Raw genomic sequence first — 12,114 nt, 5'->3', positions numbered from 1 at the left:
CGGGTATCTCACCCTCATCTTGAGCCCTGCTGAGTTCACATTCCCACCGCCAGGGCTCTCCCGAAGGAGCCCCTGAGCTTCCAAGCTCTTTTTCCACATTGAAGGTAAATTGGGGTGAACTGCCCAGACACGGGGTCTTAGTCCTCTCTCAAACCTGAGTTTGGACGGCTGGCTCCAGAGGTACAATGGCTCTGACGCCTGCAACACTTAGACATCTCTTTGTACAAGAGAAACAGCGGAACTTCTCTAAGCATTTTAGGGCAAGCTACTTACTAAGAGTAAGGGGCAAAAGTGTATTTTCCCGCAGGAGGCAGAGCAGTTCGTCTTTGAGAGCTACAGTTTCAAACACAAAGGAAGGAGGGGAGAAGGAAGGAAGCAAGAAGGGAAGGAAGTAAAATTTTAGCTATCTTCCTTGCAATGTACTACTACTCAGCCAACAATACAGAAGAAAATATTAATCAGATTGGATTGAAAATATTTCAGCGAGTTATTACCCTAATTTCAAAGATGTGCATTTTTGACGATAGTTTCTCTTTTCAATCTATTATTGCATTTTGATGTTAAAAGATAATTCAACGGTTAATAAAGTATTAAACTAATTACATTGGCATCAAAATGGTCCCATCTATCAATATTTAAAATATACCAAAATTGGATATTAGTCTATCAAGCAGCTGGAAATTGCCAAGGTACTCCAGGCTGCTTATGAGGAGTTCATATTTTATAAGACACTGTCCTCACATTACTAATATGAAGTGCATGCAACGGCAGCAGACAATTACATTAATGAATGACTCTTCTGTTCTCAAATCCCACAGAAGCCATTTCTGCAAAACGCACTGGAAAAATCTGTTCTGTACTTTAGAAGAGGCTGCGGTTTCCACACTGCGGTTTCAGCCACGAGAGTCAGTTCCATTGTATCCAGGTACTGGCCTGGAATTCTACCCCCCTGAAAAATGATCAAATAATTTCGTACCCCGAACAAGTTCAAGTCCACGGAAGCATCGGTATGACGTAAAAGAAAAGCTCAACATTTTACTGATGATCCCAAAGAGTAAGTTTTGTTATTTCCAACTTAGGTAAACGGCCAACTCGCTACCACTCATGGTATTCCTGCATTGGAAGTAATTTCCTTTTTGAACTGATCACCACAGACAGACTTTTCAAGCTTTGGTGACTCTGCCTCACAGGTACTGTTTTGCTTAGGAAGTTGAGAAGCTGGTTTTCCTGGCAGTATCACATACCAAATGGCGTTTTAAAAGCCGAAAGTGAGACCACTTTGTCTCCTTCTGGACTATGTGTGCCAGGAACTCTGACGGTGCAGCTCTCTCTACCAGACGTTTCTTTTCTGGACTTGGAGATAGGCTGTTTTCCAAGACAAGATTGGAAAGGAAGCCCCCGCCCCACCGGGTCGCCCTTCTCCATGTGAAAAAGCACAGGTCCAGAGAGCGTGAAGGAGGAGCTCGGGAAGTCGAGAGCAGAACCGGAACCAGCCGGCAGACATCCAGGCTCCAGCTCCCGTCCTGCGTCTTGCTGCACACCTGTCTCCGTCTCTGTTCCTCCTCTGAAAACCCGCCTGGCCCTCTGGAAATGTGCAGAGAGCTCGGGTGAGTGAGCGGGGAAAAGGCTGGGCCGGGACGCAGGGCCCAGGCTCCTGGGCCGGCCGAGGGGAGGCCTGCGGCGGGAACGCGGGCCGAGCTGTGTGGAGTCCTCCTGCGTTCGTTCCTCCCCTGCAGTGAACTCCATTTCCCCAGCTCCTCCGTCCCAGGAGTGGTTGGGAGGAGAGCAGGAGAGCTGGAGAATCATTTCCACAGCTCTGGAGGAGGTACCTTCTCATCAGGACAACACAAGAATCGAATCCGAAGGAAAAGGACAGGCTTAGACCACGGAAAAAATGAAAACACAAAGGACAGAGCAGGAAGGACCCTGCAACGTGAAGTGGGCGGGGGGGGGGGGGCGGTGTCCCGATCCACGCGTCTGCTCTCATTAACAAGTGAGACTGTGAATAGGTGCCACATGCAGAACCAGCAGATCTACCAGGATGTCAAAAAACCCAAGATTCTCAACAGAAATGACTTTCTCCTCACAAAGAACCAAGTAAATGACACACTTTGAACACCTATAAGATGCCATCTTTCCCATAGCAGCCAGGGAAAGACTGAAAACAGCAAAAGCGGTAGGGCAGGCGGCACGCATCCGTGTAGACAGCCCTACAGCGGGGCTGGACCAAACAGGCCCAATAGCGTCATCTCGGCAGACATGGTCACAAAACGTGGGCAATAAATACATCAACAAGCCTACAATACATCCAAGGGTCGTTATGACACAGCGCCATCGACCCCGATGGGAAAGTATGGGTAGGGTCAGACTCTGGAGAGGCTCATTTTTAAATGACTATTTCTTAAAAATAGCTAGATTGTCCTATATATCTATTAACTACGGAGTGAAACTTATAATTACGCATTTACCTGTAGGGGCTCCTAGGCATCTGTGTTAGCCTGGTATATGTTTCTAGAAATATACTCTTCCCTGTGCATAGAAACGCAGGAGAGGAACTTTTTTAGAATTTATGGACAGTCACAGAAAGTGTTTTCTACGTGGATGACAGACACTGGGCTGAACTCTGCTCCAGGCAGTAGCAAGCAAGTTAAACCATCACTGATTGACTTTTATTAACTCTGATTTGTAAGGCTGATTGGCTCAGGCTTGCAGCTGATGGACAGATTTTTGTCTTCCAGCCAAGACAGGAATCCAGCGAGCGGAGATAGTGTCACTCCCCAGCCCACCGTGCTTTGAACATCGCTACTTTTTTTCCCTCTGTTTTACATACTCAAGCTGAAATGTTTTCACCAATTATTTTGTCATTCTTTGTAAAACTTAGTTTAATCAGACGTTGAGTATGATCTTTGTGCTTTAGGCTATGCTGTAAATAGCAGTGAAGAGGTGTTTTGTGTTTGTTTAGAGAGCTGGATGCATTGGTTCAGTTGGGAGAGAGGATGTAATAATGCCAAACCTAAGCACCGAGCTACCGCCAAAGGTTTATTTGTTTCGCATTTCCTGTGAATAGCCATCCTTGAAAATTCCCCTGTGCACTAGCTAGGCCTTGACTTGAAATTCTCCCATGTAACAGACATATTTCTTTTTCTTTCCTATCATTAGTGTAACACCTGCTTTTTCTGTTTAATTTTTGCTGTGTTTCAGCTCATCTCATCTTTAATCTCATTTTCACTGCAAAAGAGCCTAAAGGGCTCTCACTTTTCTTTGAGATACTTAAACCTGTTTCATAGATACATTGGGAGATTCTCTATGCATCCTATCGTTACAATTTCGCGATCAGAACACCGCCTGTCATTTCTCTCTGTGACGGTGTGGTAGGACTCGTTTGGCGGCTTGGCCCGGGAGCTGCGTTAACGCCAGAGCCCCTCTGCGTCCGGAAAGAAGGTGCATTTTGCCACTGCTATGTACGGAGTCCTGGGAAGGTTTTCTATGTCTTATCTTTTCCATCAATTGCCAGGAGGAAAGTTATATCTCCAGCTACAGACTTATCCCTCTCCTTCCCTCCCTCCCTCCCTCCCTCCCTCCCTCCCTCCCTCCCTCCCTCCCTCTCTGTCTCTGTCTCTGTCTGTCTGTCTCTCTCTCTCTCTCCTTTACAAAAGGTCTTACTAAGTAGCCCAGGCTGGCCTCACGCTGGTGCTACTTCTGTCCCGGACTCTCCACGGCTGTGATTGAAGGCACGCTCCTCCACGCCTACTCCTTTCTTCTGCTTCTTTGTTTAATTTATTTTTCTACACACATTTTTGGGACTTTGTTATGTGGTTCATATATAGTTAATAGTGTTATGCTGTCATGAGGGCTGGGTGATTTTTATGAAAATCTCCTCCTTTATGTGTTACTCTTTCTCTTCTTAGGTCTACCCGGGCGCTGGGCACCTCATGAGCTTTCTCACGTGAGTTGCTCTGTCCATCTTTTTACCTTCAGCGTGTTTTAACCCTGCAAGCATGTTCTGGGAAACAGCTTAGGATCAACCTTGGCTCTGTCCTGCTCCCGTCTGACAATCCTGGCCTTTAAATTAGCACGACGAAACCCGGTCCCCTCCTGCCCCATCGTGCCCGGGCTAGAATCCCCTCTGAGGAGTGTAGCCATGCTGCATGCATGGCCCGCCGGTCAGCGCTCGGGGCTGGGACTGAGCAGGGCAGCAGCACTGTGCGCAGCCAGGCTGCCCGCATGCTACCTGGTGATAACCCCAGCGTGCGAGAGGAGGGGCCGAGGGAAGCCCCCCTGCTGCCCTTAGCCCCAAACTCTAATATGTGCAGACACAGAGAAGGACCACATCCATACGCGCCCTTTACAGTGGACAGCTGTGTCTGGTCTGCTCATTACTGTCGTCGTTAGCGCCAGCCTCATACTGGGCCCGGCCTGCAAACATTCTCACAGTAAGTAGAGGACCACGCACAGGCCTGGCTGGGCCTGTGGCTTCAAGAGTCCTGGGTCTTGGGGTACATGCCCCCTCCCAGCCTATGTGTGGGCTTCTTCAGCTCTACTTTCAGGCTGCGCCTCTTCCTGTTGGCTTGCCATGGTTCTGTGGATGACTAACCTCGCGTGGCTTTCTCAGTGAAGGAAAGCCCCGTGAGCTTGTGACATATAAAGAACCTCACGCCGATGTGCAGCCAGCACCTGGTAGAGACAGACGATTATTTGTTTCCTAGACGAATGAACATGGCTGAGAGCAGGATCTCTGTGGTCAGAGATAAAATCAACAGAAACTTTCAAAATAGAAAAAAGAAAGAATCAAGACACCCACAAGGGGGGTGTGCGGGGCCGTGAGCGGAGCCCGGCGAGGCACACCCAGCGGGAGCACCACAGGGAGGAGCCCGGTCCTCGGCCCCTGGGTGACAAAGCGCAACGCTCGCTCCCAAATTTCAAGTCAGCCCCACACAGACCTGGCCTTCCGATCCTGCCCGCTGCGCGTCCCGTGGGGAGGGGGGAGATGGGGAGGTGAGGACTGTCCCGAGCGGCACCCCTGCCCGGCTGGCCCAGCTGGCATGTGTGCTGTCCCAACGCAGACATTCGGTCGTGATGTCGAGAGAAGACGTGCACACAGATTCTAGGGAGGTCTGTGTTCCATGTCAACCTCGTTGTTATTATGACCAGTCGCACTACGTCTGGCCTGCGGGAAGTTCCGGGGAGCATAAAGGGATCGGAGTCGGGGTGAAGCCTTTGCTCTCTGACCACACGTCCAGAATGGCGGCACCATGGCCGGCACATGACCACAACCCCACGAAGGGAAGTCTCGGTTTGCCAAGAGAGGAGCAGCGTTGGTTCTGTGAGTGGCCGTGGCCGGCTCTGTGAGCCCCTGTGGCTTCCCGGGGCTGGCGGTGAAGGTCCTGCGAGACTGTGCTCTGTGTGTTCACGCCCTCGGCCCCGGCGTTGGAGGGTAGACAGGGGCCGGGCCGGGAGGCCAGGACGGGGAAGCGAGGCCCCCCGCCCCCCGTCTCCCCGGGACCGGCTGGGAGCTGGCAGCAGTGGGTCACCTCTCAGGGCAGTAGGAGGACAGTCCAGGCCCATGACCTCCTCGGAAGCCGACTCCTCTGCCCAGCTCCACACGAGAAGGCCCAGGTCTACCTTCCGTCTGGAAATCCCTTGGCTTCTCCTAGAATGCAGGACTCCGAGGGGACCATGGGAACTGGAAGGCAGCACTAGGCTACGCATTACATTTTACCACTTGACATGATCACTGGGATCAGAGCTCCTTGAGGGCGCGCAGGTGTGTATTTACATGAAACAGCACGGATTCGGCGGGAGACAGCTGACTTCAACCCCGGAGCTTCCCATGGACACCTAATCACCGAAAAACTGCGCAACCTCGCTATGAGGAACGATGAAAAACAGCACACACGGGTCAGGATAAAAATGATGGAAGCTAACATGTACAGTTATAATTGATAAAGAGGAGGCGAGAAGTTCCTAACATGCCTATCTTTCTACCTGGACTTAATTCACTTGGTATTTAGCAGGGTGTGTGTGTGCGCGTGCGCACACGCGTATGATTTTTATGGCACATAATTTTCAGCATTTGATTCCAGAGCATAAAAATGTGATGATCTAGATCCTATTGTATATTTTTTATGTGATGTGAACTTAGCAATTGTGGTAATTGGATAATGCTAAGCAATACTATTGATATAGACTTTCTTGTCAAGAACGGATCTTAAATTAAAGCATTTCTCCCAAGGTACCAGAAACACATTATTAAAAATTTAAGAATTGCTCAAATACAAATGACGTGGACTCCCTCACATGGTTTGCATTTTGTACTTCTCTTAGCTTTAGTAGCGACATAAAATTGCTTTTTTAAAAATACACATTGCCAGTTTCTAATCACTTTTGCACTTGATTTTCCAGGTGTTCTCTGGTGCGGCCGGGAAGGGCCCAGACCTGCCCGTGTGTTTCCTCTGCCAGCAGCCCCGGGAAGGCCCCGAGAGTTGGGAAGGCTTGAACAATCCATTAGAGGGAACTTGAGTTTGAGGGGAGTGAGTGGAGTTTTGTGGAGATTGGGTATATTCCAAAATAAGAAAAGCCAAGCTTTATCAGTCCACTGCTATTTTCAGTTGCTTTAATAAATTTCAACGTGATGCTGAATTTTGTCGATGCGCTATAATGCAAATGGATATGTTACAGTCCTCAATTTTGATCTGTTGGCGTCTGTTGTGAATCCCGGTAACGTGGCAGGCGCTGTATATATTTAGTAAACACAGTTGGCGTGCGGCACATCCTTCTAACGAGCCTAAGCCCAGCCTGGCGGGACATTAAACCTCGCCAGCTCCCTTAAACCAACAGATGACTTCAGGAACAAATTGTCTTTGGTTATCGGAGAGCTCCTCATGTTATTAATCGGCAATGTGAATGAGAAACAGATACGCACTTTACTCGTGGGCTGCTCGAGGGCTCCTTTGGTATTAAACCCTTTAAGGTGAATACTCATGGGGTAGGGGAATCTGCACTGTGCCAGGGCCTCCTAATCATTGGCTATTTGGGGAGACCAGGGCCACGTTTCTGACCGGATGCAGTGACAGGAGCCACGTCATCACGGCCCGTGGTACAGCCGCAGGCCCCGGGACCCCAGTCCCCCTCCCTCCCCTGGTCTGGGGGAGACAGGCGCCCCTTGGGCGGAGGGGTGCAGGGTGCGGTGACCCCACCAGCACGCTTTGCACCCGGCCTGCAGCCCTGGCGGGAGGCGGCACGGGCGTCAAGGCTGGACGCGGGCCTGCGATGAGGCCGAGGGCGCTGTGGTCTGGTTCTTCTTCACCTGTGGACAGCAGGAGGCTCGGCTTCTTCCTTGTCACCAACCGCACGCGGCGCCGACCCAGCCCCGGGAAAAGTACAGTTCATATGTATGCCGCAGCAACCCGGGAGGCGGGGAAATCTAAGGAAGCCGAAGAACGAGAGCGTAGGCGTGGAGAGGTGATGCTTTCCTATCTCTGCACACAGGGAGGGGCGGGCTTTCACGTGCATGCAGTCACACACACACACACACACACGTGTGCACACACGCCCCTCATGAGCGAGCCCTCACCAAGGCTTGCGTCTTCTGTGGCGTTTTCTCAGTTGTTTTGTGTTGAGCACAAATGACTTATTTGTAGAAGGCCAAAGTAGCCCCAAACGGCCTCCAATAATTATTCATCATCGCAAAGGGGATCAGAGATGTAACATGGACTTAGTGGGGATTTCGTGAGACACGGACTCAGCCTCGTGGGTGTCTGATGTCATTAAACAAACCCGGGACCATGGCAGAAATCCAGAGCACGCTTCGTGGCGCCCGCCTGCTCCTCTCAGCCTGCGCTGGACTCAGCCTGCGCTGGACGGGGCTGTCTGTGAGCGCACGCCCCTCTGCCTCCCGGTGACCTTCCCGCTGACCTCCAATAACGGAGCGCCTCCCCCATTCCAGAAACATCCCCCGGAACCTACCAGTCTGGGCGACCTTCCCACTCTCCCATTGGAAAGCATCACTTAGAGTATTTGTCATGAGACTACTCCATTTCCTGGAGAAGACGGGGAGCTGTCAGGTTGCTGGGTATGCATTTTGGGGAGCAGTTTGACAATCGGAACTGGAACAGGTCCCGGGGTGGGGACTGGGGCTCCCCCGGGAGGCACGGGTGGCGGATGGCGTTCGGGGTGAGCGTCTTAACCGTCACTCGAGGCCGCTCTCAATGCGGGCCTCAGCCTCAGCACACAGCGCTGGCAATGCGCCGCCCCACGGGCCACACACACGCGCTTGGTGAGTAACGAACAAGACCCCTTTTCTGCTGAGCATCTCGCAGACGCAGCCCGCTGGGAGGACCAGGGCGCTGGACAGCAGCGTGTGAGGCGAGGTGTCCCGGGAGGCCACCAGCCCAGAGCCCCTGGCCCGGCCACGCCGCGGGGACAGCTCGGGAACCAGGCCACACCTGGATATCCAGTCTCTGTGCATGAAACTGCGGCGTCCTTTGGATTTCTAAATGCTATCTGACCCGTGTTAGCCACACAGAGGGAATGTGTTTCCGTGTGGAGCTACGGTGTCTGCGTGAGGGACGGGGGAGGGGAAGCGCTCTTAGAGAATACACGCAAAGAGAAATGCACAGTCTCCAAGAAACTGCTGTGAGCGTGGTGGTGTCCTGTGTGGTGTGCGTTGCGGTGGCTGTTTGTGGCCGCTGCGGCAGATTACCACTACGCCATCACAGATATCATCGCTGGCTGGGAAATGAAGGTGTGGAAGGGGTGTGCTTACTAAGAAGCTGAAGGACAGTGCCTTGCCTCGCGAGTTCCCGGCTCTGCAGGCGGCCTTGGCTCAGCACGGGCCCTCCCCCCTCCCCCTTGGCCCTCCCAGTCCTCTGTGTCTCTCCGGCCACGGCAGAGGGGGCTCTGTATTGAAGGGCTGGTGGGATCCGGCTGGTTTCACGTGAGATCCCCACACATCTGTGATCTTAATCTTCCACAGGGTCTTCTCTGCCAGGGAAGAGAACAAATTCACGGAGGACCTGGGCCGGCTGACTTGAAGACAGCCATCATTTCAATCTCTGCTCAGTACTGTTGCCTGTGTGTCATCTGCATATTTACCTATCTAGCTACCCACCTATTTATTTTTATACATGGAAGTAGTTATTTAATAACAATTCTACATCAGAGAACCTCAGAGCTGGCAGACAAGAAGTCCTGACTAGAGTAAGCTTTATGGTTAGGGTGTATTGGATAGTGTTGTTGGTCTTGAACACTATACAACATTCGCAAAGCAGAAGCGTGAATGGACGCACCAGGACAGAGGCCGGATGCCTAATCTCGCTCTGCAAACCACTTCTTGGCTCTGTTGTATTTATTGTTTTTTTAGGATGAGCATCCCCCATAACTATCGTTAGGAATGGAAATGATTAAAACTAACTCTCTATTCTAGTTAGTTTTTTCATAGTCAACAGATCTAATTAAAGTTATAGAACTCCGTATTGAGAGATATTTGATATTTCATAAATGTCGCCAATAAAATACACTGTAACATGTGATTTTGGAATTCTAACCGAATTTCATGGCTGAGGGTAAAAGGCAGATCAAATCAACAGGAAAATATGGAGCAGTGAAGAGAGCGCAGGAATTACAGACAAGGAGGCCAGCATCCCCCCCCCCCGCCCTCCCCCCCCGCCCCCCCCCCCCCGCCTCCCCCCCGCCTCCCCCCTTCCCCCTCCCCACCTCCACAGCTCCAGCCAGGGGAGGTAGAACTGATGCAGGCTGTTCGCCTCGCTTTAAGACCAGAATGTAAAATGAAAACCATTACAACCTCTCAGGATGCAAGGAATGTACAAGACAGGATCAAATCAATTGGAGATGTTATCTCAATGGGAGAAGGAATTCTAGTGAAATTGAAGTCTCAAAAATAAGGCTGTCTGTTTGGAAAGACTGATAGAGACGTAGCGCTAATGAGTCAGTTCTGTCTTTCCAGGCCCTGCCCCGGCTTCTCTTCTACTTAGGCTTGTGATGACAGGGATCGACAGCTCGCTGGCTACCAGATCTAGCCAGGCAGCCTTGAATCAAATCGGTGGATGGGAGAATGAGCAGGACGGGGTGGGGGGGGGGGGGCAGCAGGTGCCGCTGCACGTGTCTCGGACCAAGACGGGGTTGGCGTGTGTGGTGGAATCTCAGGGCCGGGCCGGGTGTGACCGCTGTCCCGTGCCGCTGTCCCTGGGGCTCTGTGGGCACGGGAGGTGGAGGTACGGCCGGGAACGGTGGAAGAGAGCCTCAGACGGAGGGCAGCGTGCTCAAAGGGAGTCGCTTGGGAGGCAGAGTGGCTTCGTTGCATCTCTTAACTGCGTGACTCGGGGCACATCGTTAAACCCAGAACTGGAGTTTTCTGACCCCCGAAGTTGAAAAGAAAGATGAGCAACCCTGTAGCCGAACAGGTGGATCTGAGGGTTGGGAGAGAGATGTGCTCAGGTGTACTCTCAGAGTGCCGACGCCAGCACTTACGCTTACGGAGCCTGCGGACTGAGGCTGCTTCGGGTCAGCAAGAACACCAACGTGAAGGCCATTTTGATGAGTCCCGTGGGTGACAGGCCTCCGGGCCGGGACAAACCCAGCACCTGACCGTACGCCTGAACCGACCCGGCATGCGAATGAAGATCCACTGTTCACTGATTAAGGAAAGACGAATTGCTCCGTTACTAATGCGAACTTTCTGTCCTAAAGTAAGAAGTATGTTGTGTTCCAAAAACACCGGCTCAGGTGGGAGACGGCACCGACCTGTCTTGACTTTGTAGTTCACCGTCCTAATAGTGGTAAGAGAGCATTTCGCCTTCTTGAAAGACAAGTGAGATTTATTATTAGTTAAGTCTCCACACGGCAGTCAGCCCAGAGAGACCGAGGGGGCGAAGCTGAGGTTATCAAGCAAGTGTAGACAGTGAGTGGCATTATTTAGATTGTGTCAAGCTGGATATACACAGAAACCTGAATGTGCTGGCTTAGTCGAGCAGGGGGTTCAAGGAACCAGTTCCTTTTTTTCTCCCACTCACTGTAGTGACGGAGGGAGGAAGAGGGGAGGGAGGAAGAGGAGAGGGAGGATGAGTGGGAGGCCCAAACCGCCTGAACTCAGCCCACATCATTGTAAAGACACCCAGGCTGGTAAAAATGACACCCAACAGAAGTAGCAGAGCCCTCTCCCTTGGACGCTTGGGCTGGGCCGGTGCGGGCCGTGGGAGCTGTGTGTGGTGAACCGGGTCTGGGAAGCTGGTTTACCAGCTGGCGGGAGATGGGAAATCCCTGCCGAGTCTCCTGGGCTACGGTGCTTCGCTGACAGTTGCGAACAGTGGCAGATTCCCTCACACACAGAAGTACAGCGTCTGAATATTGCAGGGTAAGAGGTTACGAGGGGAAGGGGCGATTAATAGAAGTTGAAAGTGAGAGGCTCACTGGGGGGGGGCCTGTGTCCCGGGGAGCTCAGCCGCCCCTAACTCCCCCAACGCCCCCCCCAAGGGCATCCTGCCCCCTCCAAAGTCCCCGGGGACCTCCAGGCCTCTTTCTCAATACTCCAAATCATGGAGGAAACAACGGCTCTTTCTAAATATGGAGAAAATAAATTGCCAAAGTGGGGGAAAATCGATCGTGAATATAGATTTTTAAACCTTCCTTTTTACACATTTCCTTGACATTTTCTAGTGATGCCATACTTTTATTTTTAACTTTGTGGTCTTGCATGTTTTGGCCTGAAGATTCTTGAGAGAATGTGTGTCTCTTACACCACGCGCTTCATCTCTACTGCAGTCTGTTCTACTCTGAAGTCACGCGATACCAGGAATTTTTATGCTTCTTGCATTATTAAAAGCCATGAAGGTAAGAATCACCATAGCCATTCCAAAATTCTCATTCCACTCTGCCTCCCTCTTGCTCTGCATTTTTTTTCATGGTTGGTGCTCTACCAGTTGAGCTATACCTCTACTTCGGGTTTTTGGTTAGCTAATTGGATTTAAGAGTCTGATGGTTTTGTCTTGAACCGATGCCTTCAGATCTCGGCCTCCTGATTACAGGTGTGAGTCACTCCACTAGGCCCAAAATGCACTGGCAAAGCAATAAACCCCCTTGCAATCAATTATTCAATCA

General features: G+C 51.4%; 1 long non-coding RNA gene across 1 annotated transcript; it reads left to right on the top strand.

The window, feature by feature from the left end:
- Window positions 1–1,489: 1,489 nt before the first annotated feature.
- LOC122114522 lies at window positions 1,490–6,639 on the top strand. The gene is made up of 2 exons (XR_006148582.1): window positions 1,490–1,607; window positions 6,403–6,639. It is a non-coding gene; the product is annotated as an uncharacterized LOC122114522 (long non-coding RNA).
- The last annotated feature ends 5,475 nt before the right edge of the window (window positions 6,640–12,114 follow it).

This window comes from Dipodomys spectabilis, unplaced genomic scaffold (assembly GCF_019054845.1).
Source record: "Dipodomys spectabilis isolate Male_0828 unplaced genomic scaffold, ASM1905484v1 ptg000108l, whole genome shotgun sequence".
NCBI lineage: Eukaryota > Metazoa > Chordata > Mammalia > Rodentia > Heteromyidae > Dipodomys > Dipodomys spectabilis.
Note: the sequence above shows the minus strand (reverse complement) of the source record. Positions and strands in the feature narration are given on the sequence as shown.